A 25,531-nucleotide genomic window follows, 5' to 3' on the forward strand; every position below is an offset into this window, starting at 1 on the left:
AATGAATATCATGGAAGGAAGGAATAAGTATTGGTAGCACCTACAACGTACAGAGCAATCTAGGCTTTACAAATATCTTATCTGATCTTCACAACAACCCTTCAAAGTAGGGGTGCTGAACTGCGGCCTCAAGACAACATGTGGCTTTCTAGGTCCTCATGTGCAGCCTTTTGACTGAGTCCAAATTTTACAGGACAAATCCCTTATTGAGGGGATTTGTTCTGTGAAATTTAGATTCCATCAAAGGGCTGCACTTGAGGACCTAGAGGGCCACATGTGACCTTGAGGGCTCAGGTTCCCCACCCCTGCTTGAGAGTAAGTGCTGTTATTCTCCCGATTTTATGGTTGAGTAAAGTAAGGCAAACAGGAGCTGACTCACCCAGAGTTACAGTGTTAATATGTATCCAAGGCCAAATTTGAAATCAGTTTTCCCTGACTTCAGGGTCAGAGCTCTATCCACTGTGCCACCTAGCGACCTCCATATCAGCAACTCTTCTGAAATTTGTACTCTTAGAGAGTTGCTTTGGAGGGCATTGAAAGGTCAGATAACCAACATTTGTTAAATACAGTATACAGATCACTGACCTCAGTATGGGTCCTCACACTCAAAGAATTTACAGTTGTGAAAAATATAATTTAAATGCCCTTTGGAAGCCTAAAAGTTATGAGTGATAGAAATGTCTGTCTAGAGGTATTTCATACTTAACCAAATAATTCATGAGCATCAGTGATGATGACAATATCAAAAGGTACTGGACCTGTGGTTTCATTCAGGGATGGGCAACCTGCAGTTACATGCAGTCTTGAGGCCACAGATTCCCTACCCCTGATACAGGTACTCTTCTACTGATATAGATATATATATACATATATATATATATATATATATATACATATATATACATATTATATATATGTATTGGTAGCTTCTTCATAACTTTATAGTCTTGGAGAATTGTCTAGAGCAAAAAGAGGTTCTATGAATTGCCCAGGGTTATCCAATCAGTTTGAGTCAGAGGAGGGACCTGAACCTGTCTTCCTGGCTTCAAGTTGTTCTCTATCCACTGTCCCTCACTGACTCTCACAATGAGAATAGCTCAAATGTATTTACATTGTATTGCTCTATAGTTATCAAAGTTGCCCTCATTATCTCATTAATTGGTGGGAAAATCTTTTCAAGGACATCCTGGACCAACGGACTTTGCATTGAGACTTTAAACACGGCCTATAACTAAGGTTTCCTTCTAAGATTATATACACTGTCTCTTCCTTCTTTAATTAACCTTTGAATTATGGGAATATTTTAAAGATATAACTAGCATTGATCAACAAATCAATAGATCCTGGGAGTACATTACATTTTTCTATAGCCCAACTTGTCCCTATCAATAACGTATTTTGTCTTGAAAGAGAAAGAGGTCATGCCAGAAATAAAAGCATCATTGGGGGAAAATATTAGAATCATAAGCAGTTATGCATCACTGGAGAAACTATTGAAATAAACACACCACCAAGGGAAGAGTGTTGCTGAGCCATCCAGAACAACTTTTACCTGAACAAAATAATTATGGGGATTGTAAATATGTTTGCTTTAATAGTGGACACTATACCTATAATTAGGAGCACTCCATTTATCTGATACACCTCTCAACACAGAGAGTAATAAAGGACTTTGGAATATTGAACTGGAGAGGAGAATTCTGATTGGCTTCCAGAAAATGTTACACCCATGACAGCAATCTTGGTGACAGAAAAACTGTTAGGCTCATGCCATTCCATGACAAATACACCCCCCCCCCCAAATGTGAGTTGTTTTTTTTGTTCCCAAGCATACCCAAAGCTCCTCTTGTTTGGCCTTTTTAGACTTGGTCTAGTTGTTTTTACTGCTTGCTCAAACCCTGGGTGCCAAGAGAGACCAAAAACACAACAGAAAAGACCTTCTACAGAGAATTTTTTACTTAGTGGGTACAAACATGAAGGCAGAATAAAATGGCACACTATTTTGTCTTATTCACTAATATAACCAGAAGGAATAGTGTCAACCATGACCATGGGGCTATGGTGGAAGTGAATAGATTGCCTCAAGGAAGTCAGATCTGTAAATGGCTAAAATTCTACAGACTCAAGACTTAAACAAATTGATGATTTGAGCAAATTAGTATTTGCTCAAAGTTCAGGAGATGTGTGTTATAGTGCTGTTTCATTGGGAAAGTGAAATTCACCATCTATTAAAAAAAAAGACCCTGTAGGATGATAAAGGCTGGTCAAAATATGATAAGACTAAAGTGAGTTTTCTTTTCTTTCATTCAGTGAACATGTTAATAAAAATGTAAGAAGTATCTATTCTGGGTCATGGACTATACTAGGTGTTTGGAAGAGATACAAAGATAAAACAAAAACCAGATCATGTTTCACATTCTATCTAAACATATAACCTGGACATCTTCTTGCTACCTGCCCTACCTGCTTCAGGAATGTGTATCACCCTTCCCTCTATTTATTGCTCCAAAGGTGTAATGGTATTATAAACAGGAAGATATTTCCCATCCATTAATAGGTCCATGTGACCTGCTTGAGTCACATGGAAGCCTGAGTCACATGAGTTTGTGGTGGGAGGAGCTTGCTGAATGGGTAGAGCAGGAAGGGTAGAGCAAAGCCCAGGGGAAGTTGGTCAGAGAAGTTAGAGCTGAGAGAGAAAGCAGACAGTGAGATGTGAGTGAGAGGGTCTTTGTTTGTGGGAAAACCGTAGCAGGGGGAAGGTTTGGGGATGGCAATACCTCCTACAATATTATAGTGTATAGATTTCTTTGTTGCTATGATGGATTTGGCTTTCTGGTGTTTGAATAAATGTTTTGGTTCTGTCTTCAATGTGGAGAGTCTGTTATATTTTGCAGTTCAGAATTACATATTTTGAATAGCATATTCATAACTGCTGTAGGTGCTGTGAATATCATGTTGTCACTACAAAGGGACAGTAATTAATTCAGTTATACCATTGCTTCTTGAAAGGGTATTTATATAGATCTACTGGTCTGTATTATATCATTTCTGTGACTTCCCAGACCAAAATATCCTTTCCTGGACACTACTCCACTAAACATAACCTATATGTACATCGCTTCACATTAAAATATAAACTTCTTGAAGCAGGGACTGTCTAGCTTTTAAAATTGTATCCTCAGAGCTTAGCATAGTTCCTGGAGCATGATAAACCACTGAAATGCTTTTCTTTCTTTTCTTCCTTTCTTCCTTCCTTCCTTCCTCCCTCCCTCCCTCGCTCCCTCCCTCCCTCCCTCCCTTCCTTCCTTCCTTCTTTCCTTCCTTCCTTCCTTTCTCTCTCCCTCTCTCCCTTCCTTCCTCCCTCCCTCCCTTCCTTCCTTCCTTCTTTTCTCCCTGCTTTCCTTTCTTACTTTCTAAATAGGGCCAAACCCAAAGTTGAGGTCAGATAAGTATACTGGGAAAGAATTAAAGTTGGAATGTGTCATAAATACATAGTTTCCTAAAAGGAATATATATTTGCCCATTCCTTTAATTTGTACATCTTGTCAGTTCAATATGAGCTTTTGCCACCAACTCCCCCAATATGTTTTAAGGGAAACTGCCACATGTTAATAAAATAAAATATATTATTTTTTTTCTTTATTTTAGATTTTTGGAGGGGGGAAGGTAGGGCAATTGGGGTTAAGTGACTTGCCCAAGGTCACATGGCTAGTAAGTGTTAAGTGTCTGAGGCCAGATTTGAACTCAGGTCCTCCTGACTCCAGAGCTGGTGCTCTATTCACTGCCCCACCTAGGCGCCCCATTAATTTTTTTTAATAGAAGTTTATTAGCTTCAAATTCTCAAGGCCTCTGAATTTCTATGGCCATCTCCTTCCCTTTTGTGCAGCACCTTGTTGGTATCTTGCCAAATTGCTATAGATTAGACAGTGATCACAGCAGATGGAGAAGTTGCTACTTGATTTGGCATATTGTATTTTCTAATGAACAGTGGGAGTAGCTCCTAAAAGTTTTTTTCTTTCCTATGCTAGTTTTTTTTTTCTCCTACAAACTCAAGAGTAAAGAAAAAAAATTCTGTTTTTCACTAGACTGCTTCCTCTCATTTGAAGTATAAGTCATTCAGTCATGCTCAGCCTAGTGCTTCCAGCCTGTCTATCAGGGAATATGTCTCTATCAAAAAGGCTTAACACAAGCCTCCTCCACAAATGCAAAGTGATCAACGCATCAATCCTGGATTCAAATCTGATGGATTTCCAAGTAAGCTGCTACTGGCTCCTCTCCTCTCCACAGTTCAGGGGATGCCCAACAGACAAGAGTATGACTGCCTTCCACCTCCCATGCTCTGTTAACAGCTTAAATTGTTAATAGTTCTCCTTTCTCTCACTTCGTAAGTTCTGACATCTTAAGGCACTGAGAAATCAAAATTGACTTCTGAGAAAAAAAGTTAGTAATCTCCATACTAACTGGTGTATCCCAGCAAACTCAGCTTTCCTTCTAACACTTTCCTTGTGTGGGCCACTCGTGCCCATAGGTCAGTGTCCTTTGCCACTCAAAAAACAAAACCCAGCTTGGGCTTTATTGCTTCTGAAATATATGTACACAGCTTCAAATCTAACTCTTCATCCACCAGGGCATCAGTGGTCTTCTGTGCACACCAGTTTCTGCATCTCCTCTGGCTATGCTGTAGCAGTAAATTTGCAAGTACGGCACGTAATGACAGAGTTTAGGAAGCACTGACTTAATCTGTACTCTTCACTCCCAGGTAGGATCATACCCAAATCATCCTAGACAAATGAAAATCTAAAAACCATCCACTTGGAACCTCTACTGCTTCCCAGAGTAGAGTTTCAATGTTTTAACAACTATCATGAAATTATTCCTTCTATAAATAAAGAAAAACCTGTCCTGCCTAAAGTGCCTCCTACCAGCAGAATAGGTTGGATGATGTCGGACACTTTAAGATCCTTGAATAAACACTGCTTCAAGTTTCCAGGTTAACAGTAAAAAAAAACAAACAAGGCATCCTAATTTTCAAAAAAAATAATTTCATCTATCACCCTGACTAACCCTGTAAATAACACTGTACTGAGCCTGGCAGTTTAAAAAGACCCTTCGACAGGGAGGTGATGAAAATAATTTCTTAGCCAGAAATGTCTCACACATTTTGACAAAAATGACCTAATCAACAATGCACAGAATATATTTCTAACTAGAAAAACCCAACTTCACACAAAGCATTATAATACTAATTTCCACTTATTACAAAACAGCATTTTTGCCCGTATGACATTGCCTCTTGGACCCTATACATGACTTTAATTAAGATCTAACTTATTCATGACTATAATTCAGATCTAACAACCAGTCTAGTCAGATCAGGGTAATTAGTCCCAGAGGGCATTGTAAGAGAACTCAGTTTTCTTTTCATCTTTATATTTTGGCAAACAAGTTGGGGTAATGGAATATCATTTGGAGAATTTTAAAATTTAGAAAACTCAGAGATGTGGGTGGAGACAATCTAAATAAATTTTTAAAAAGAATCTTATAATGAATTCCCAAGCAGTTTGGTTTGGGTTGATTTCTTTGCTGTGGCACTGATGTAGACAATAAGGATGATTAACCAACACAAAGCTGATAAACCTTTAACAGCCTCTTCACCAGTATATTAGGAAATTAAAAGTCTAGAAGTTAACCCTTCCACAAGTCATGCCCTCTAGAATTACAACCTCTTTGAAAGTAGATTGTTGCTTACATGAATACATGTTTTTTTTTTCCTTAGAAGTTTTCATATGATATGAAAACCAGCACATTTGGGGGGATTTCTCACTTTTCTAACTTATTGACCTTACCTGGCTATGAGACATCATCAGACATGCTGTCCGCAGCTCCCCTTGAAATCACCTCTAGCTCATACTCTTTGGAAGAGAAACAGGAATAACAACAGAGTTAAAGGTCTCTGAGGTCTGAAACCTTGGCACTCTTCTAGATTCCTCATTCCCTCACCCTGCTTACCCAGTCAGTTGGAAAATCTTGCTGTTTCTCGTTTACAGCATCTCTTGCATTTGGCCACTTCTCTCCACACCCGCAGCTTCCACCTTAGCTCAGCCTCTCATTACCTCTTGCTTTGATTATTGCAGCAGCCTCCTAATTGGTCTCCTTGCCTCTAGTCTCTCACCACTCTAACCACTCCTACTCACTGCTGCCAAAGGAATTTTCCTTAAATACAGATCTGACCATGTGATTCCCTTACTCAATCAACTCCATTGCCTTCTTATTTCCTCTAGCATAAAATCTACATTCCTGTTTATCTCTTAAAGATCCCGACTGCAGTGCCCCAACCTACTTTTCTGACCTTGTTGGACATTACTACCTCTACCTCATCCACCCAGACCCTTCTCTCCATCCTTTCCTGCTTCATTACGCCATCTCCCATCTTGGTACCTTTGTGTTGGCCAGCCCATACAGCTGCCTCACCTCCACATCACTCCTCTTTTTGTTCAAGACACAGCTCAGAAATCATCTTCTGTAAGAAACCATTTCTGACCCCCCCCCACTTCTAGTGCTCTCCCTCAAAACCATTTTATATTTAACTATTTTGTATAAATTTGTATTTACTCAGTATATGTTTATACTGTGTGAATAATTACATATAAGAATATATATAATATATGTATATTGTGTATGTTTGTATGTATATAGAGCACTTAGAGGTGGCACAGTGGATAGAGTGTTGGGACTAGAGTCAGGACTCATCTTCTTGAGTTCAAATCTGGCCTCAGACACATAACAGCTGTGTGACCCTGGGCAAGTCACTTAACTCTGATTTCCTCAGATTCCCATCTATAAAATGAACTAGAGAAGGAAATAGCAAACCATTCCAGTATCTTTTCCAAGAACACCCCAAATAAGGTCATTAAAGACTGAAAACAACTGAACAACAAAAATATTAGGTGTATATATACACATATATATATATATATATATACATTACTTTTTGTTATACCCTCCCACACACACCCATTAGAATTTTTCAGTTCCTCATGAATAAGGATTACTTCATCCTTTGTACTCGTATCCTCAGCACCTCGTATATTTGTGTGTCTGGCACATAGCAAGTTCTTAATAAATACCCGTTGGTTGATTAAAGGAAAATAAATGACCCTCTCCCAGAACAAACCATGCCCCGATACTCCTACCACAGTTACTGTCACTTGGCACAACATTACTGTACCTGTATATCCCCACAGATGGTACCCAACTTCCTTCACTATAGCTCTGAGTCAGTCATCTGTGTCGATCACCACTGCTGAGATCTCCTACATTCTCAGCAGGTAATGCTTATCATTCTTTTCTATATCTTTCAGTTACTAGTTCCCCAGTACTGATGCTCTTCAGGCACGGTCTCACCTCAGAGAGTCGTCCCTTAGCTAGGGGGTATATTGTAATGCTCTTTATTCTTAAATGAAAACATTTTGTCTCCTGATGTCAAGCTCTAAAGCAGTAACCCCATTCCGCTTTTCTTCTCCTTGATCCTGCTGATCTTTGGCTTCGGGGAAGCTTGCCCAGGGTTCAGGAACACACCACCTCTCTAATCTTCCAAGCAGGTCTCTATACCAATTCCAGACTGGGTCAGGGTGAATTCGACAGTCTGATTTTTCACTCTTTCAGGATGTGAACCATATGCCTTCTTCCTACATCAGTACTTCCCACCGATCTACAAGCTTGAAAGACAGACTCTTTTAATTCTCCCCTACTCAGTTATCCTCAGTCCTAAGAATTCCTCTGGGGCAAATGGGACAGGGTATTTTCTGCAACATTCAGAGCAAGGAGATAGGAGGAGGGGTGCTGCCTACTGAGGGGAAGGGGATCTTACTATCCCATTACATTTGCTTTCCCTTTCGTGAATATGAAATGGGACATTCTGTAAAATTTTTAATTCAGGCAAAGCAGGTTCAAAAAACATTTATTAAAAATATAACTTTATGTAATATACTTTGTTAGACACTGGAGATAAAAAAGATGAGAAATTATGTAGTTCCTGTTCCCTAGGAGCTTATAACCTAATGGAGTACATTGGGTGAGGTGAATAAAATGGGTAAACAAATTAATATAAAGCAACTTACTTAGAACATGATTCACTAAAAAGGAGACATCACACCAAGGGTGAGGAGTAGGAGAAAGAAATCTTTTCCAGCTGAGAGAACCAAGGAAGTCTTGGGTGGAAGATGTGAAAATCATAGAATGGAACCATTAGAAGTGAACTCTGTGGCCATCTGAGAACAACCTAAAGTAAATGAACCCCCACTGTAACATATAATATAAGATAATAAGCACTCATTCAGTCTCTGCTTGAAGATTCTCATACCCCACACCCAAAATCCCACCATCCACTGATCACCACCTCCAACCAAGGAGAAAGAACCCACAGTATCCATTCCTTTCCAGCTCATTCCACTTTTGGACAACTCTTATTGCTAGGAAATTTTTCCTAACCCCAATCCTAGATTTGTCCCTTTTCAACTTCCACCCATTTTTTCTAGTTCTGCCTTCTGGAGCCAAACAGAATGAATCTTTATGCATGGTCCTTCAAAGACTTGAATATATCTATGATGTCCCTCCCCACAATCCTCCACTCCCAGTCTTCTCCAGGGCAAACTAAAGTGAATTATTCTAAATAACTTATTTTTCGCCCCTTTCTTTGTTCATTATCATCTTTCTTTAGAAGAATAACTCCTAATTATAATAGCTCTTTACTCACAAAACAGTTTTTATCACAGCCTAGGTAATACAGGTATTATTAATAATTTCATTTTATAGAAGAGGAAACTGAGTCTGAGGGAAGTAAAGTTATTTGCCCAATTGACAGATGACGGTGCTGGGCCTCAAATCCACTACATTGTATCTTGTATACTCACCCTCCTCCCTGCAGTCATCTCAGCAATGTGTGTTCTCGAACTAACACAGTCTGACTCTCTCCCCCTCCATCACTACCTGCCACACAAACATTTGCACCCCCCCCCACATGCATTATATAGGAACAGTTCCATAACTATTCTAAAGCCTAGACCAAAAAACTCAATACTTCAAGGTTATTTCGACTATAATATTTTCCATTTCTACCCTGACACCTGGTCTGTCCCGATTCTGCTTAATTTGAAAAGGGCTAAATGGCATGGCATTTAACTGAGAATAGTTTTAAGCTTCAGAATTGCCCTTTGACAAGAGGCTGTGTGCTGCTAGGCTTGTGTCATGTGGTAACTAATTAGATATAATTCCCAAGTATTTCCAAGAGGATGATCTGGGTGCTAAACACCTAGTTAATTCAATAGCTGTCCCTCAGGTTCAGCCGTGGCAGCTATGGCTAAACCTCCAAGAGAAGCAGCTAGGCTAAGAAGACTGAGTTTCAGCATGTGACATATCTAGCTCATTGCACTACAAGCTTTCCCTTAGAATTTTCTCTTTTTTCAATCTATAAGAAGGTGATAATTAGAGGTATAGTGAGGCTTAGAGATGAGAAATGAATTCCACAGGGAAGGCTTTCCTCAGGGACTACTGGACACAATTCTGATATATCGACAGCAGACACTTGGCACCTGTTATCTTGTGTATAACAGTCTTAGTTTCTTTGCCTCCAAAACAAGGAAATTGGACAAGATGATTCCACTTCTAAACATGACCCTAGATTTTCTGTGGAAGGCTAGAATAGTTGAAAGAGCATTGATTGGATTAGGAGACAGCAGACCGAGGTTTGTGTCTCAATGTTGTCATTTCCCAGCTCTTTGACTGTGCAAAGTCACTTCACCACTATAGACTTCAAAAATCCTTATGTGCAATACAAGAAGGTTGGACCAATTGATCTCAAAGGTCTCTTCTATCTAATAAAAAATTTATAAATTATAGATTTATATATCAATTAATATTTTCCTTTTCTTACTTATATTTTTATAGGTCTCCACTCCCAACCCACAATCTAAAATCTGTGGAAATAAATAATTGAAGTGGGTGCATCTTGATAACATAGCAGAAAGAAATACCAACTCTGGCTTCTATGCTAGCTATATGGTGATGAATGAGGTATTTTTCTTGGGTCTAAATATCCTCATCTTTAAAATGAAGGGTTTATAATCTCAGACTTCTAAGGTTCCTTCCAGTTAAGGATGTCCTTGTAAAATGCTTGACAACCTACTCTCTGAAAAAAAAAAAACAGGACATACTTTTATTAACATTATCAACATTTTCTCCATCCCTTTCTTAAGTCTATACCAGGGATGGGGAACCTACTTCCTTGAGGTCACATGTGGCCCTCTTAGTCATCAAGTATAGCCCTTAAACAATCAACAAAACAATAAATCAAGCCCTGATTTGTGACATTTGCTGATTTCCCAGGTGTAAAGGCTCAGAATGAAAATGTCACAGTCGGACCTTGTGAGAAAGTTTGAGCTGGCTCAAGCATACCCCTACTTTCAGAGCTGGATCTAGGATCTAGAATCCTATTATCCATATAAAAGATTTAATTACAGAAGTACCAATAGCTCTTAATTATATGATAGCCTTAGCTATAAGGCAGCCTGATTCTATGGCCCCAAAGGACAGTATTATAACAAGAATCCTTCTTTGGAAAGTAAGAAATCTAATCCACTCAAAGAAGAGAGAGAGACAGAGACAGAGAGGGACAGAGAGACAGAGAGACAGACAGAGAGAAAGACAGAGAGACACAGAGAAACAGAGACAGAGAGAGCACAAAAAGAAACACAGAGAGAGACAAAAAGAAAAACAAAGGAAGGAAAGGAAGGAAGAAGAGAGGGAAGAAGAAAAGAGGAGAGGGAAAAGGACAGAGGGGGGGAGAGAAAGAGAGAACACTTGATATTAGAGCATTGTCCATATTGTCTGTCATATGAAGCCCTAGGTGTTCTATAGAACAAAACAGGGAAATAAATTCTGCTCTGACCTTTATTCTAATAGTTGCTGAGGCAGGTAAACTGAAAAAACAGATGTGATCAGGATAAAGGAAATTCTACATTTCACAGATGTAATGTAATATCAAGCAAAAGAAGGCAACTTCCCAGGTTCAAAATACCAGCATAGGTGCTCTCTATTTTATTCAGTGACAAACCAAGAACAGAGAAGATCAAAACATGACATCATTCGAAATACAGCATTTACTAAGCGTGATTAAATAATCTCCAAGTACTACCCCACCCCAGGACCTTCCAATCATTCAATCAATTACAAAGTCTCTGTTCTAAATACTTCTCCACCCCTAGGCTATACCTTAATTAAGTCCACCACAAAGCCCCTCTTCTCAAATGGAGATTAGTTTCCAAACATAGGTAAAGTACCTTCATTTGTCAATCACAGAGCACAATAAGGTCAAAAGTTCCCCACCTCCTGGATCACAATTGAATCTACCCCAGAGTTACATCAAGTTTAAACACAGCACTCAATACCCAAATGGAGGTCTTTTCTTCATCTTGACACGAGGCAAGTTCTCAGCAATCTTAGTTCCTGGAAAGACAAGGCTTAGCAAGGCCATAAGATACATTGCCAGTCCCTTCATGAATTTATCCTCTGTCTGTAGAACAGCCCTAGAACCCCTGAACACATTAGCAAAGCTCTCTCCCAGGATTTCTGTAAACATACAACAAGAAAATCCTTCTTCAGGGCTTCTGAACCAACAGAAAGGCTCCCAGACCCCTGCAACAACAGGACTGTCCTTCACCAGTGGACAGTATTCATTCTGTCTGCAGGACAGTCTCCAGACCCCTGCAACAACAGTACTGTCCCTCACCAGTGGACAGTATTCACTCTCTGTCTGCAGGACAGTCTCAGGCCTTCTTAACCAAATGCCAGGTTCCAGGACTTCTTCAACAGGACAGTCTTTCACCAGTGGACAAATCTGGCAAAATAACATCAAAACAGACAGACAAAGTACCAGCAAAACAGCCAGGTCTCCTCAGTCCTTGGCAGCTCAGGGGACAGGTCTCAAAAGTCCAGGGCAATTCAAAGCGGCCACCAGCAATCCTCTTAGTCTCTCTCTCTCTCCACGAGGTGCTGCTTCCAAAAAAAATCTTGCGCCTCTCTCTAGTGTCTCTCCAAATCTACATCACCAGCTCCTCCCAATTCAGGACTTTCTTTTCACATCAACAAGCCCATCCCACAGGTGGGATTAACAAACTCTGGGTTTTAACACAATCAATTTGAAAACCAAGCCAATACAGGGGAATCTTTAATTGCCATTACTATCACAACAGATGACTGATGGAATAAGCTTTAAAGGTACATCTGAAAATGTAGCTTATTACAAAAGGAGAAAGTACTGTCACTCAATGCATTTGCTAAACTGTCCATGGTAAAGAAGCAGTCTTCCACTGGACACAGTTAGGTAATACAATTAGATTGCTTTTAGAAAGAGAACAAAGGTCTTGCTAGATTAAGTTGGCCTTAAGAAAGAAAAAGCCAGGTTCCTGGAGAACCAGATTAAGACTAGTCATTGATGGTCAATGAGGTCATGCCAGAGAAGGGAGTGGGTGTGCCTTTACCTGAAGGCCTCTAGGGCCTAAAGTCCTACAAGTTAGCAGAAGCAAGTTAGGTAGCCTGGGTCTCCCTCTTGTCCCATGGAGAATTTTCTATTTTGAAGGGCAGAAATGGGGACATGGCGACTAGAGCTACATCTCCCTCTTCTACCTAGACTGACCTATAAGATTCATTGGAAGAGGGTCCAAAGGATGGAGTTAAGAGAATGCCAGGCACCTCCACAATACTCACAATACAGGAAAAGTTCAGGGAAAGAAGAAAACACTGTTTTGAGGGTCCAGGAATATCTCCCATCCTTGCTTCATGTCTTTACTTGGGGTTCAAACCACTCCTTTGGATAGGTCATTCAATCAGAAAATACACATTTATTGTTTACTGCATGCCAAATACTGAGTTAAGTGCTAGGAATTCACAGAAAGGCAAAAAAAGATAGAGATATTTATGTGGTTTTTTTTACCACTAAAGGATTCCCCAGTATTGACAGCAAATGCAGGGAATTCCTGAGGAAATAAATGACGCAAAGGAAAAAACCAAGAAATTCCCTGATTTTAAGGAGCTCACATAAATGGAGACAACATTTGTAGCAGGATTCAGATACAGGACAGATGGAAAGGCCCTGTGATCCTTATGGTGAAGTGACAAAGAGAATGGTAATAATGTATGGTTGCTTTTTTTTTTTTTTTGAGGCAATTGGGATGAAATGATTTGCCCAGGGTCACACGGCTAGTAAATATCAGAGGCCAAATTTGAACACAGGTCCTCCTGACTCCAGAGCTGGTGCTCTATCCACTGTACTACCTATATGCCCCTCTAGCACATCTTTAATGTCATTTCCTTTGATATAACTATATCTGTTTCTGATATTGAATCATTCAACAGAGATAAGGATTTCTATGTTGAAAATTTTCTGAATCTTTGGCAATGTTTGTGGAGGATTCAAGTGCTATAGTACCTACAGAGGCAGTTGCCAAGTCATGACTCCTCAAAGAAAATGAATGTTTGTAGGAGCTAGGTTGGAAGCAAGATCAGTGGCATGGAGGGAGGAGGTGATACTTTTATGGGGATTCTTGGGCTCACCTGCCCATTGGTGGCAGTTGGTTAATAATTGATATTGGAAGTAGAGTTCTAGGGATATTTGCCTCAGTCAGGGAGAGGGGTCTATGATAAAACCTAGGACCTCAAATGGGTTTCTGACCATGAGTCATATGAAAGTTGAACAAAGGGGGTCAGAAGAGACAGTAGAACAGAAAGGAGTCCCAAGAGCAGACTTGATCAACCTGGATATCCTCAGCTTTCTGAAACCAGTTATAAGTAAGGTAGATTTTAGTGTGTGTAAAGTGGATTTTTGTTATTATTTCTTAAAGTTCAATTTCCCAAGATCCATAGCCATAACAATCTCTTGTTCCCAGGTATTAGTAGAGTTTCCACAGTTACGGTTCAAAACACCTCCAGCATGCTTGTGCAGCATTATAGAATGATAATATAAACATCCACCATAGCTGCGCAATGAGATACAGGGATGGGGTGATGTAAACTTGTGAGGCTATGGCTGCCAAAATGCCTTCTTTGTCTGTTGCTCCTATAAAACAGGTGGTCTTTGGTTAGTGAAGGGAGAACCTTAGGGTTGAACGTACAAATGCTGTGTGTGCCTCAGTTGGGTCCCATTGAGGCTTGAGAGGAGTTAGGGGATTCACATATTGCCTGTCTTGACTGACCCCATCAAGATGTAGAAATAGTTGCTCCCCCCCTTCTTGCAGCCCCCTGTGGGAAGGATGATTAGGCAATGCTGTAGGAGTTTGTGCTCCCATTATCAGCAATCCTCTTCTGAGAAAACTAGACTAGAATAAAGTAAGATTATTTACTCCTTCATAGTGTCTTTCCTGTCTGATCAGATGAAGAGTGAACCTGTGCCAGCAGCCCTCCTCAGTGCTGTGTTTATCTGTCTTACACAGGCAACACGCAATAGAAAGGGGACTGGCTTTGTTGTCATTAATCCTGGGTCCATCACTTTTTGTTTGTCTAACTTTAGGGACGACAATTTCATGCCAACTGAATCTTCAGTTTCTTATGTACAATGAGGAGTGTGGAATAAGACGATCTCTAAGACCCCTTCCCTCTATAAGGTAGCACAGGGTTGTGGCCAAATCACTGAATGTGGAGTCAGGCAGACCTTCCTTCGAATTCTGCCTTCAACCCTTACTAGCAGCATCACCCTGAGTCATTCAGTCGAGCTCTTAGAACATCAGTTTTCTTAAGTGTAAAATGACAATAATAACAGTATTTATATCACAGGGCTGCTGGGAGGACCACATGAATAAATGTGTATAAAGTGCTTTGTAAACTTTAAGGCCATATATGAAATGCAAACAATTATTATTAATAATAAATCCTTCTGAGAAGCTTACATATAGCTAGTGAGCTGGCCTCAAAATCAGAAACATCTAGATTGAAGTTCAGACCTTGGGCAAGTCATTTACTCTGTTAGGACCCTGGGTCCAGGGAGAATAATTGAAGATCTGTATTGGTGGAAGAATTTTCTTCAATGATTATCCCTAGGCAAATGACATCACAGGTTCAGAGGGAAACCAAAAAAACCCAAGATGCCCTTTCCCAGGTAAAGCTCTATACCAGATAATTAAATGACTTGGAAGATCCTTAGAAACACTTCTTTGGCTCTGGAATTGGCACCAAAGGATGGTATTATAACAAGAATCCCTCTTTGGAAAGTAATAGAAATCTAATCCACTCAGTGAAGAGAGAAAAAGAAAAAGATATGGGAACAGAAAGAGGGAGAGGGAGAGGGGGAGAGAGAGAGAGAAAGTATAATCAGAAAAAGTTAATTATTCATTAACCAGACTAAAACAGTCCACCAGATTGTGTTAATCATTTGGGGATTACAGTCAATACTTAAAATTCCAAGCTTAAAAGGTAAGTGACAAGATTTGGCATCTCAGTTGCTAAAATAAAGAGAGAGGTCACCAAAAGGCAGAGATATTTTATGTGAAGCTGCAATGTATTATTATCATTCTTCTGGAAAGAAAAAGCAAATGAAAAACAACCATCCTCCCATACCTTGAATCATAGCACGAGGAAAGATCCCAGTAAGGAAATGGTGTAACCAGTCAGTGTTTCATTTGGTTTCCTATGCAGAACAGCATCAGGAAACTCTTAAATCACTGATATCAGAGCTCAAGAATCTGGGGAAAGGTCTCTCATTGCATTATATTTTGGGCTTAACCATTTTTTCAGGATTTAATTATCTACCTTTTCACTATCTATATGTTTTGTTTCTGTTGGTTTGTTTTTTCAATGAAGCATAGAATATTGCTTTCTCTGATGCCTTACAGTAGAGTTTATTAAGGTCAAATTGTAGATGGAAATGGTAAGTTGTGGAAGATGGTGGAGGGGAAACTCCTGATAAACTGGGTAATTATGGGCCTGAGAACAGACTGTAGTCCATTCATCAGCCTAGGCAAACTCAAAGGAGCTCTTCTTCATCAGAAGGTAGGACTTGAAGTGATTAAATTGTTTCAGCCATAGATCTACATCAATTCAACTACAAATCGGGGAAAGGTTAGTAGAGAGAACACACACAAAGGATTTAAAACTGATTAATGTTGCCTCAGAGTAAGAGACACTACGTCTGCTTCCTTCTTGTAGGAAAATGGCTTGTATGAGTGAGACTTCAATAATAGCCACTATGTAGAATTTATTTACTTATTCATTATTATTTATCATAAAATGGTCACCACCCAGACATCAGAGAAACCTAAGATCATAGATTTTGAGCTAGAAGAAACTTTGGAGGCCATGAAGTCCAACATCCTCATTATATAGAGAAGGATTCATATATAGGTACATGTAGAGAGTGTATGTACTCAAGCACACTCTAAGGTCTCAAAAAAATTAATGTTTTGCATCTCATTTTTGTTTGCATTTCAAAATTTTAGTTTTTAATTACTTTAATTAAAAGCATTAGTTGTTTTTAATTAATTTAATTAAAAGGACTGGTTTTTAATTTTATGAATAAAATTATGTCCTTTATGATTGAGTATTCAATTAATGTCCTCTTTTTAAAAAGTTTCAAAAATTCAATCTTCCATGTACACACGTGTAGTAAGAGGACTATCTATCAGGGGCGTTCCTTCACTTCTGCCTATTCCTGATCACCACCATTTGGTCTGGGCTAGCTTTTCCTAACATGGTATACACAGGATAGCTCTACACAGCCTAGTCTGGGGTTTTTTTTCCTTTTTTCCTCAAAAGGCATTGAAACTGATCTAGAGATTTGATTGGCTCAGGAGACTAAGGTTCAAGTCATTATTGTAGCTTATAGGTCTCCAGAACAGAAAAGGCAGGGGATGTTCCCTGAAGCTTCTGAGTAGTAGACCAGCAGCATGATCAAAAGAAAACTGCTCAGCTGATTCCTTGCTAAGTGCCCTTCCCCTATCAAGGTTAATTAAACCCCTTTTTGCTAAAGGTTTGATAGACTGCTTTCATTTTATTTTATTCTAATCTTGAACTTGAGCTACTGGACTGACCTAGTCTGCCCTGGTCTACTCAGACATGTACCTATGTGATCACAGAACACGAGGACCTTAGAGGTCTAATAATCTCACTTTAGAGATTTGAAAATTGAGCCTCAGATTCATGAAATAATTTGCTCAGGGTTACACAAGAACAGAGCTGGGACTAGATTCTGATCTCTCAACTCCTACTCAATAATCCTCCACTCTTAGGATGTAAGTCTTGAACTAATTATTCCAGAACTCTCTGTGTCTATATAGGTAGGTAGGAATCCATGTAGAAAAGATCTACCTCCCTTCCCCTGATTAAATATATGTCTCAACTACCCACTGATATTACCTGTAACTCCCACTGGCTGTCATTCTTTTTTGGCATTTAAGGCCTTTGATAAAACATAAAAATCATGTGGGAGGAATAAAATATAATATCCCTATCAACTATTCACACTTCAGTTTAATCACCCCCAAGACATCTCAAATATCAGAATCCAAAGGGAATAGAACTTTTTACAAAATTTTATGGGAAAGGAAAGGGGCAAGGCAGTAACACAGGATGATGCACTGGAGGGCATTAGACAGCTGAGAGACAGCATGAGAAGAGTGGGCCATCTGGTAAGCATGTCTTGGTTGGGGTCATGGGGGGAAAGAGGAGATTTTTGGAAAGGAGAAATAGAAGGTAGGTGGTACTAAAAGGAAGGATAGGAATACATAAAGTCAAATTCAGACTTGATGAAGTCATTCATTCCACTTCCCCCAAAATTTTTCCATAGCATGTTCTGCTGCTTACTATTTAATATGACTGTGGATATCTCACTTTTTTTTTTAAAGCAATCGGGGTTAAGTAAGTTGCTCAAGATTACACGGCCAGTTATTTCTGGGTGTGGTACTGAGTATCTGAGCCCAGATTTGATCCCCAGGTCACCCCAACACTGGAGCCGGTGCTCTTACTCACTGTGCTACCTGGCAGCCCCGATATCTCACTTTAAGATTCAGTTTCCTCATTTGTAAAATAAAGAGGTTGACCCAGAGGGTCTGTGAGGTCCTTTTTAGCTCTAAATTAATGAGCTTTTAATCCTAAATTTATTCTTTTAATCTAAATCTCTGGATCAGCTAAAATATTTTATAAAGTTTAATTCCCTGAATATGGAAGCCACTTCCCTCTCTGGATCCTTCATAAATTATCTAAATATTTCTGTGCCTGTTAATGAGTGGGCTATCACTGGATCTTAACATGCTGTTATTGTAGGGACCAAAAAAAAAAAAAAAACAAAAAAAAAGATTAAAGCAAGAAACAGGAGACTTACTAGGTTATACACACCCAGCCTTTTAAACAAGACAATGTGTGAAGTGATGTGAAACTCACAACAATGAATTCTAAATAGTGTTTTTACTTTAAAGTCTGTCTGTTTCAACTTCTGGTGCCACCACAAAAGAGACCATGATCAGCCTTGATTTCCTAACACCTTCAAATCAGTGGTAAAAGTTGAAAAGGCAGCAAAAATGGTTCTTCTAATGTAAGACAAGTACAACAAATATATAATTTGAACAATTACTCTTTAAATGATCCTTTTTCCCTGAGTGAGTAAAGCTGTCTGGAGACATTCCGAGAAATTCCGGATTTTACTTCATTACCACCACACACACACACACGCACGCACGCACGCACGCACGCACACACGACCCTGTTTGCATTGTGAACACCTATAGAAAAACGGGAGGAGAGGAGCTGGTGCATTGGAAGTCAATAAATTTTTGCAGGTAACAGAGCTCTCCTGTGTATGCAGATGTTCAGATTGATAAAGGTGCCCCTGGGAATTGTGGATTAAACTGGAGACAGCTTTGCCCTGCTTGTTTATATGAGGATGCATTTCCATTATGACTACTAGGTGGCAGTAGAGCCTTAAAAATGTTTGTCCACGTAACTGTCCTTTCTTTTCTTTTTTTTTTTTCATCTTCCTATGGTGCCCGTACTTCGTTCATTACTTACCCCTTTTTCTTGCTTTCCCTTCCGCCATCTTTCACTGTAATTCCATGTCAGCCCTTCCTTTCTAATGCCAGAAAGATCTACTTGACATTTCAAGGGGAAAGTATAAGGTGTCCTAGAGTATCAAAAGAAAAATGACAAAACCAGTCCACAATGAGATGCATCACCAGCTCTTCAGTGGTGACCAGCATTTATATTCATTCCCTTCATGCCTAGAAGTCTCTTTCTTCTTTTTTTCTTGCAATGTAAGAAAAAAAAATCATTTTGATTCAACCTTCATAATGCCCCTAACCTGGACTATTATAAAAGAGCCTTCTAAAAACATGTCTTCATTTCTAGTTTCTCCCCACAAACATTAATACTGCATACCATTCCAGATAGATTTTGCAAATGCACAGCTCTGATCATGCCCTTCTCGGGCTCAAAATTTTCCTAAGATTCCTTACCACCTAGAGAAGATGGGATCTCCATATTCTTATCCTGATATTCAAGGGATCTACCAGTCCATATCCTTTCTAATCTAATCTCACACTATTTACTTTTCCCACAGTCTACACTAGCCAAAAATTACGACTCACCATAACACAAATATGTCCTACCCATATTTTGCTATTTATGTGCCTCTGTCCTAACATCTTGAATTCTTACCCTCACCATGTCTCCCCCAACACACACAAACCCTATTTTACACCAAAGTCCTATTCATATTTCAAGGATCAGCTCAGATGCCATCTATTCCTTGAAACTTTCATTAATCTCCATAATCAAAAATGCTCTCTTCTTTCTATGGATTCTTTTTAAAAAAAATTTTAAACATTTTTATTTAAAGTTTTGAATTCCAAATTCCATCCCCCTCTCCCTGATAGGGGTGAGGTAGTACTTCAGAATTGTTTTAATCTGCATTTCTCTAAGCAATAGTGATTTGGAGCATTTTTTTTAATATGCCTATAAATAGCTTTGATTCTTTTGTTTGAAAACTGCCTATTCATAGGTTATGATCACTTCCCATTTGGGGAATGATGTGTGTTTTTATAAATTTGATTCAGTTTGCTATATATTTGAAAAATGAGGCCTTTATTAGAGATACTTGTTGAAATTATTCCCAGTTTTCTCTTTTCCTTACTATTTGGGTGGCATTGGTTTTGTTTATGCAAAACATTTTTAAATTTTTTTTTGGAGGGCAGTTGGGGTTAAGTGACTTGCCCAAGGTCACATGGCTAGTTTTTGTGTTAAGTGTCTGAGGTCAGATTTGAACTCAGGTCCTCCTGACTCCAGGGCCAGTGCTCTACTCACTGCACCACCTAGCCACCCCCATTTTTAATTTTATATAATCAAAATTATCTACTTTACATTTTGTGATGTTCTTTACATCTTCTTCAGTCCTTGCTTACTGATAATTTTAGATAACTATCATTTATTATTTTTAAGTAAGCTCTATTGTTATGTTCTCCAGTATTTTTAATAGTAATAGGTGCTGTATTTTGTTAAAAGCTTTTTTTTACATCTATTGAGATAATCATATGATTTTTATTGGTTTTGTTATTGATATGATCAGTTATGCTGATAGTTTTCCTAATACTGAACCAGCCTTACACTTTTGGTATAAAGCCCACCTTGTCATAGTGTGTGATCCTTTGTTGATACATTGCTATAATCTCTTTGATAGAGTTTTATTTTAAAAATTTTGCATCAATATTCATTAGGGAAATTGGTCTATTATTTTCTTTCAGTTTTGGCTTTTTCTGGTTTGACTATAAGCACCATATTTTTGTTGTAAAAGAAATCTGATAGAACTCCTTCTTCACCTATTTCTTTCCCAAATAGTTTAAATAGTATTGGGATTAATTGTTCTTTAACTGTTTCATAGAATTTGCTTGTGAATTTCGGTCTTGAGTTTTTTTCTTAGGAAAATCATTGGTGGTTTGTTCAATTTTTTTTCTAAGACTGGATTATTTAAGTATTTCATTTATTATTCTGCTAATCAGGTAATTTATTTTTGTAGATATTTATCCTTTTCATTTAGATTGTCAAATTTATTGGTATATAATTGGACCAAATAGCTCCTAAAAATTGTCTTAATTTCTTCTTCATTGATAATGAATTCACCTTTTTTTTTTTTGCTTTTTGGAGGGCAGTTGGGGTTAAGTGACTTGCCCAAGGTCAAATGGCTAGTTTTTGTGTTAAGTATCTGAAGCCAGATTTGAACTCAGGTCCTCCTGACTCCAGGGCCAGTGCTCTATTCACTGCACCACCTAGCTAACACCCCTTTCATTTTTGAAAGTATTAATTTGGTTTTCTTCTTTCTTTTTTAAAATAAAATTAACTAATGGTTTATCTATTTTATTGGTGTTTTTTTCATAAAATCAACTTCTAGTTTTATTTATTAGTTCAATGGTTTCCTTATTTTTGGTTTTATTAATCTCTCCTTTGATTTTCAGGGTTCCCAGTGTGGTGTTTAATTGGAGATTTTTAATTTGTTATTTTCTAGATTTAAAGTTTCATGCCCAATTTATTGATTTGCTTTTTCTCTATTTTATTGATATAATTAGAGATATAAATTTTCCTTTAAGTACTACTTTGACTATATCCAATAAGTTCTGGTACATTGTCTCATTATCATTTTCTTTAATGAAATTATCAATTGTTTCTGTGATTTGTTCTTTGACCCACTTGGTTTTTTTGAGAATCAGAGTATTTAATTTCCAGTTAATTCTTAATCTCTCTTTCCATTGCCCATTGTTGAATGTAATTTTTATTGCATTATGATCTGAAAAGGATGTGTTTACTATTTCTGCTTTTCTGAATTTGACTATAAAGTTTTTATGTCCTAATATATGTTCAATTTTTGTGTAGGTGTCATGTACTGCTGAGCAAAGGGTTTATTCCTTTCTATTCCCATTCAATTTTTTTCCACAGATCTATCATATCTAACTTTTCGAGAATTGTATTCACCTCCTTAACTTCTTTCTTGTTTATTTTTTGGTTAGATTTATCTAGTTCTGAGAAGAGAAAGTTGAGGTCCTTCACTAGGATAGTTTTATTATCTATTTCTTCCTACAAATCATTCAACTTCTCACTCAAAAATTTAGATGCTATATGATTTGGTGCATATATGTTTAGTATTGCTATGACTTCATTGTCTATGGTACCTTGCAACAAGATATAGTTTCCACCCTTATTTCTTTTAATTAGATTTACTTTTGCTTTTGCTTTGTCTGAGATCAGGATTGCTACCCCTGCTTTCTTTGCTTCAACTGAAGCATAATAGATTCTGCTCCAGCCCCTTACCTTTATCCTGTGTGTATCTCTCTGTTTTAAAAATGTTTCTTGTAAACAACATATTTTGGATTCTGGTTTTTAATCCATTCTGCTGTCCTGTTCATTTGCCTAAGGAGCTGCTGGTTTGCAGGAGGGTGACTCCTCATAGGTGGATTGCTCTAGGCTTGTAATCTTGCTGCAGGCTCTCAGCTGTAAGGCTGGCTGCTGCTACTGCTCTTGGATCTTTCTCCCCCACCACTCCACTGAGACAGACCTTTCTTGAAGTACTAGTAGGCTGCTTCCCTGCCCTTAGGTCAATTCTGAGGTAGTTATATAGTTGTTTGGAAGGGAATTTGGGAGGGCTTCAGAGTGTTTCTTCCTCACTATGCTATCTTGGCACCAGAAGTGCCCCTCTTTTTTTGTAATCCTTATTCTTCTTGATGTCTCCATAACACTTTATGCCACTGGCCAGCTTCTCCTCCAGAATAAGCTCTCCTCTAGCATTTTGTGATGCTGGTATCATTAGGGTCTCTTCTTACAGTCTGACCAATGCTTTTCAGTCTTCTTTGCTAGATCATCATCCATATTCTGGCCCTGAAACCCCATGAAATATGAGTGTATCCCAAGGTTCTCTCTTGAGTCTTTTTCTCTACTCTCTTTAAATTCTCAGTGATTTCATCACCTTGACTAGGTTCATTTATCTCTCTAAAGATGATTCCTAAATGCAGACAGAGATTCCTAGTCTTTCTCCTGGGTTCTGGGCATGAATTCATATCTGGCAATTAACTATTTTAAAGGGGATTTCTCATAGACATTTTTAATGAGGCATGTCTAAATAGAATTCATCTTTTTTTTCCAAACCCACCCCTGCTCCAAACATCCATATTTTTGTCATGTGTACTGCAATCCTTCTACTCTCCAAAGTTCACAAACTTGGTCATCCCTGACTGTTCACTCTCCTTATCCAGGATATCCACTCAGTTTTCTAGTCTTGTTAATTCTCCCCTTGCATCTCTTGCCTCTGCCCCCTTCTCTCTACTCACACAGTTCTCATTCTACTTCATAGCCACTTGCTTGAACTAATGTGATAACCTCCTAATTAGTCTCCTTGTTTCAAGTCTCTTCCTTTTCCAGTTCATTGTACACCCCAGTGTCTAACAAATAGTCCTAAAGCCCCAGTCTGACCATGATGCTTCCCAACTTAATAAACCACAGCAATTCCCTGTCATCTCTAGGATGAAATTCAAATTTCTCTGTTTAGCATTTAATAAGTTAGCCCTAACCTAGTTTTTTTGTCTTAACCTCACATACTCTATTAGCCATTAAACTTGGTCATCTAACTGTTCCTCATATATGACATTCCTTCTCCCACTCCACTGCTCAGGCTGTCCACCATGCTCAGAATGGTCCCCCAGGCTTCTTGCCCTACTTCAAAGAATGTATCATTTCCTTCAAAGCTCAGCTTAAATGCCATTTCCTATCAGAGGCCTTTGATGATCTTCCCTGTTGTGAATGACTTCCTTATGTAATTACTTTGAAGAAATATATGTATATACATATGTATGTATGTATATACATATGTATGTATGTATATACATATGTATGTATACACTGTCAAGATATTTGGAGTCACTGTTTCCTAGAGACAAGGTCTGGCAAGCAGACTGTGCCCTAAGTGTGGAATGACAACAATCCTTCATGCTCTGGATGATCTCCCCCTCTGCCAAAGTGTATTGCCTTGATCAACACCAGATATTCACTGAGGGATTTATGATTTTCATATTGATCAGTAACTGTTTAGATTTGTTGGAGCTCCCCTATTTCCCAGGAACCTGAGAGCCAATGTGCTGCAGCCTAACACCATCCATCACATCTCTTGACATGCTCATGATCTTTGTTTCTTATAACTTCCAAATGAACCAACCCAGGTACTGTGCTTCTCTTCTTGCCAGGCTAACTCTGGTTCTGAACCCCGCTAAATGATGAAAAGACTTAGACCTTTAAAACGTGAGACAATCTACCTGAAGACTGTTCCCATAGGACCCAGGAACATCTGCATTGTCCACACATGAGCCTGCCATGAGAACTGCTTCTCAAGACCAAAGAATGCTTGTGTTATGGTCCAGTCACCTTGTGTTCTGTCTTTGTTTACCTATATAAGCCCTGCCTATACCCAAAATATGGAGCTTTCCTTCTCAAGAGTGGTGGGGAGTAGCTTCCACTTGCAGTTTTCCTCACTCAGAAATTAATTAAAGTTCTATTTGATTCCTGACACATGGGCCTCTGGCCTGTTTTGTTTGGCTCTGGTCATTCACAGGTTAGAGGTGGGTTCCAGGAAGGTTGACAGCGCACACAAATATATGCATGCAATTTTTTTGTGCATGTTGTTTCCATTGAATGGATCGTCTTCTCTTTTACTATCCCCAAGTTCCTAAAAGGACCTAACAAATAGTAAGAGCCTATCCTTCCTATGTTTGGATTTTCCTGTCCCAGCATTGAACTACCTCTTCATTCTATACCACTCCTAAATTATTCTTTGTCTCCACAACTTAATTTTTAGACAATAAATTGGCCAGCCATATTCTACTTCAGAAGAAACTATGCTCTGAGATTTGCTGGCACATCCATTGCTTGATTACCCCCTTGTGGGGTTTCTTAGCTTCTCCAGAGGCACTGCTGGGCATTTTGCAATAACTGTTTTATCTTCCTCAGCACTAAACATGATGCTTTGAACATAGTTAATAACTGATTACTGAATAGTGAATGTAACAAAAATACAGTTGTTTAAAAAAGAAATAATTTGTCTGTAAACTACACAGTCTTGATACACATTATGGTGAATGACTACTATATGGAGAACCTGTCCTCCCAGATACATGGTTTGGATCAATCTAGAAGTGTTGGTTGTAAAATTTTAGTTGTAATAATTTTACATTTAAATTTTCACTTAAGGTCAGTCTTAGATTAGGGAATAGGCAATCATGAACATGTACTGTGGAGGACCTAGTAAGTCTATAAACATTAAGTGCCACTGTGCTAATCTCTGGGGATTTAGACAACAACAACAAAAAGCAGAAAGACAGTTCTGCCCTTGAGGATTCACAATCTAATGGGGGAGACCACAAGCAAAAAGATATGTACAAACAAGTATACAGGATAAGTGTTGTTTAGTCGTTTCAGTCATGTCTGACCCTATGTGACTGCATTTAATGTTTTCTTGGCAAATATACTG

The 25,531-nt window shown here is 38.6% G+C and overlaps 1 long non-coding RNA gene across 1 annotated transcript in view; it reads right to left on the reverse strand.

Moving 5' to 3' along the window:
- The window catches only part of LOC138144000 (uncharacterized), an 82,459-nt gene extending 70,413 nt beyond the window's left edge, over window positions 1-12,046 (reverse strand). The window contains exon 1 of the long non-coding RNA XR_011163842.1: window positions 11,768-12,046. This is a non-coding gene — a long non-coding RNA (uncharacterized lncRNA). The remainder of the gene's footprint in view (window positions 1-11,767) is intronic.
- Between the last annotated feature and the right edge of the window lie 13,485 nt (window positions 12,047-25,531).

This window comes from Petaurus breviceps, unplaced genomic scaffold, assembly GCF_028583685.1.
Source record: "Petaurus breviceps papuanus isolate PSGF00001 unplaced genomic scaffold, PetGlider_PUasm1.0 90683, whole genome shotgun sequence".
Classification (NCBI taxonomy): Eukaryota; Metazoa; Chordata; class Mammalia; order Diprotodontia; family Petauridae; genus Petaurus; species Petaurus breviceps.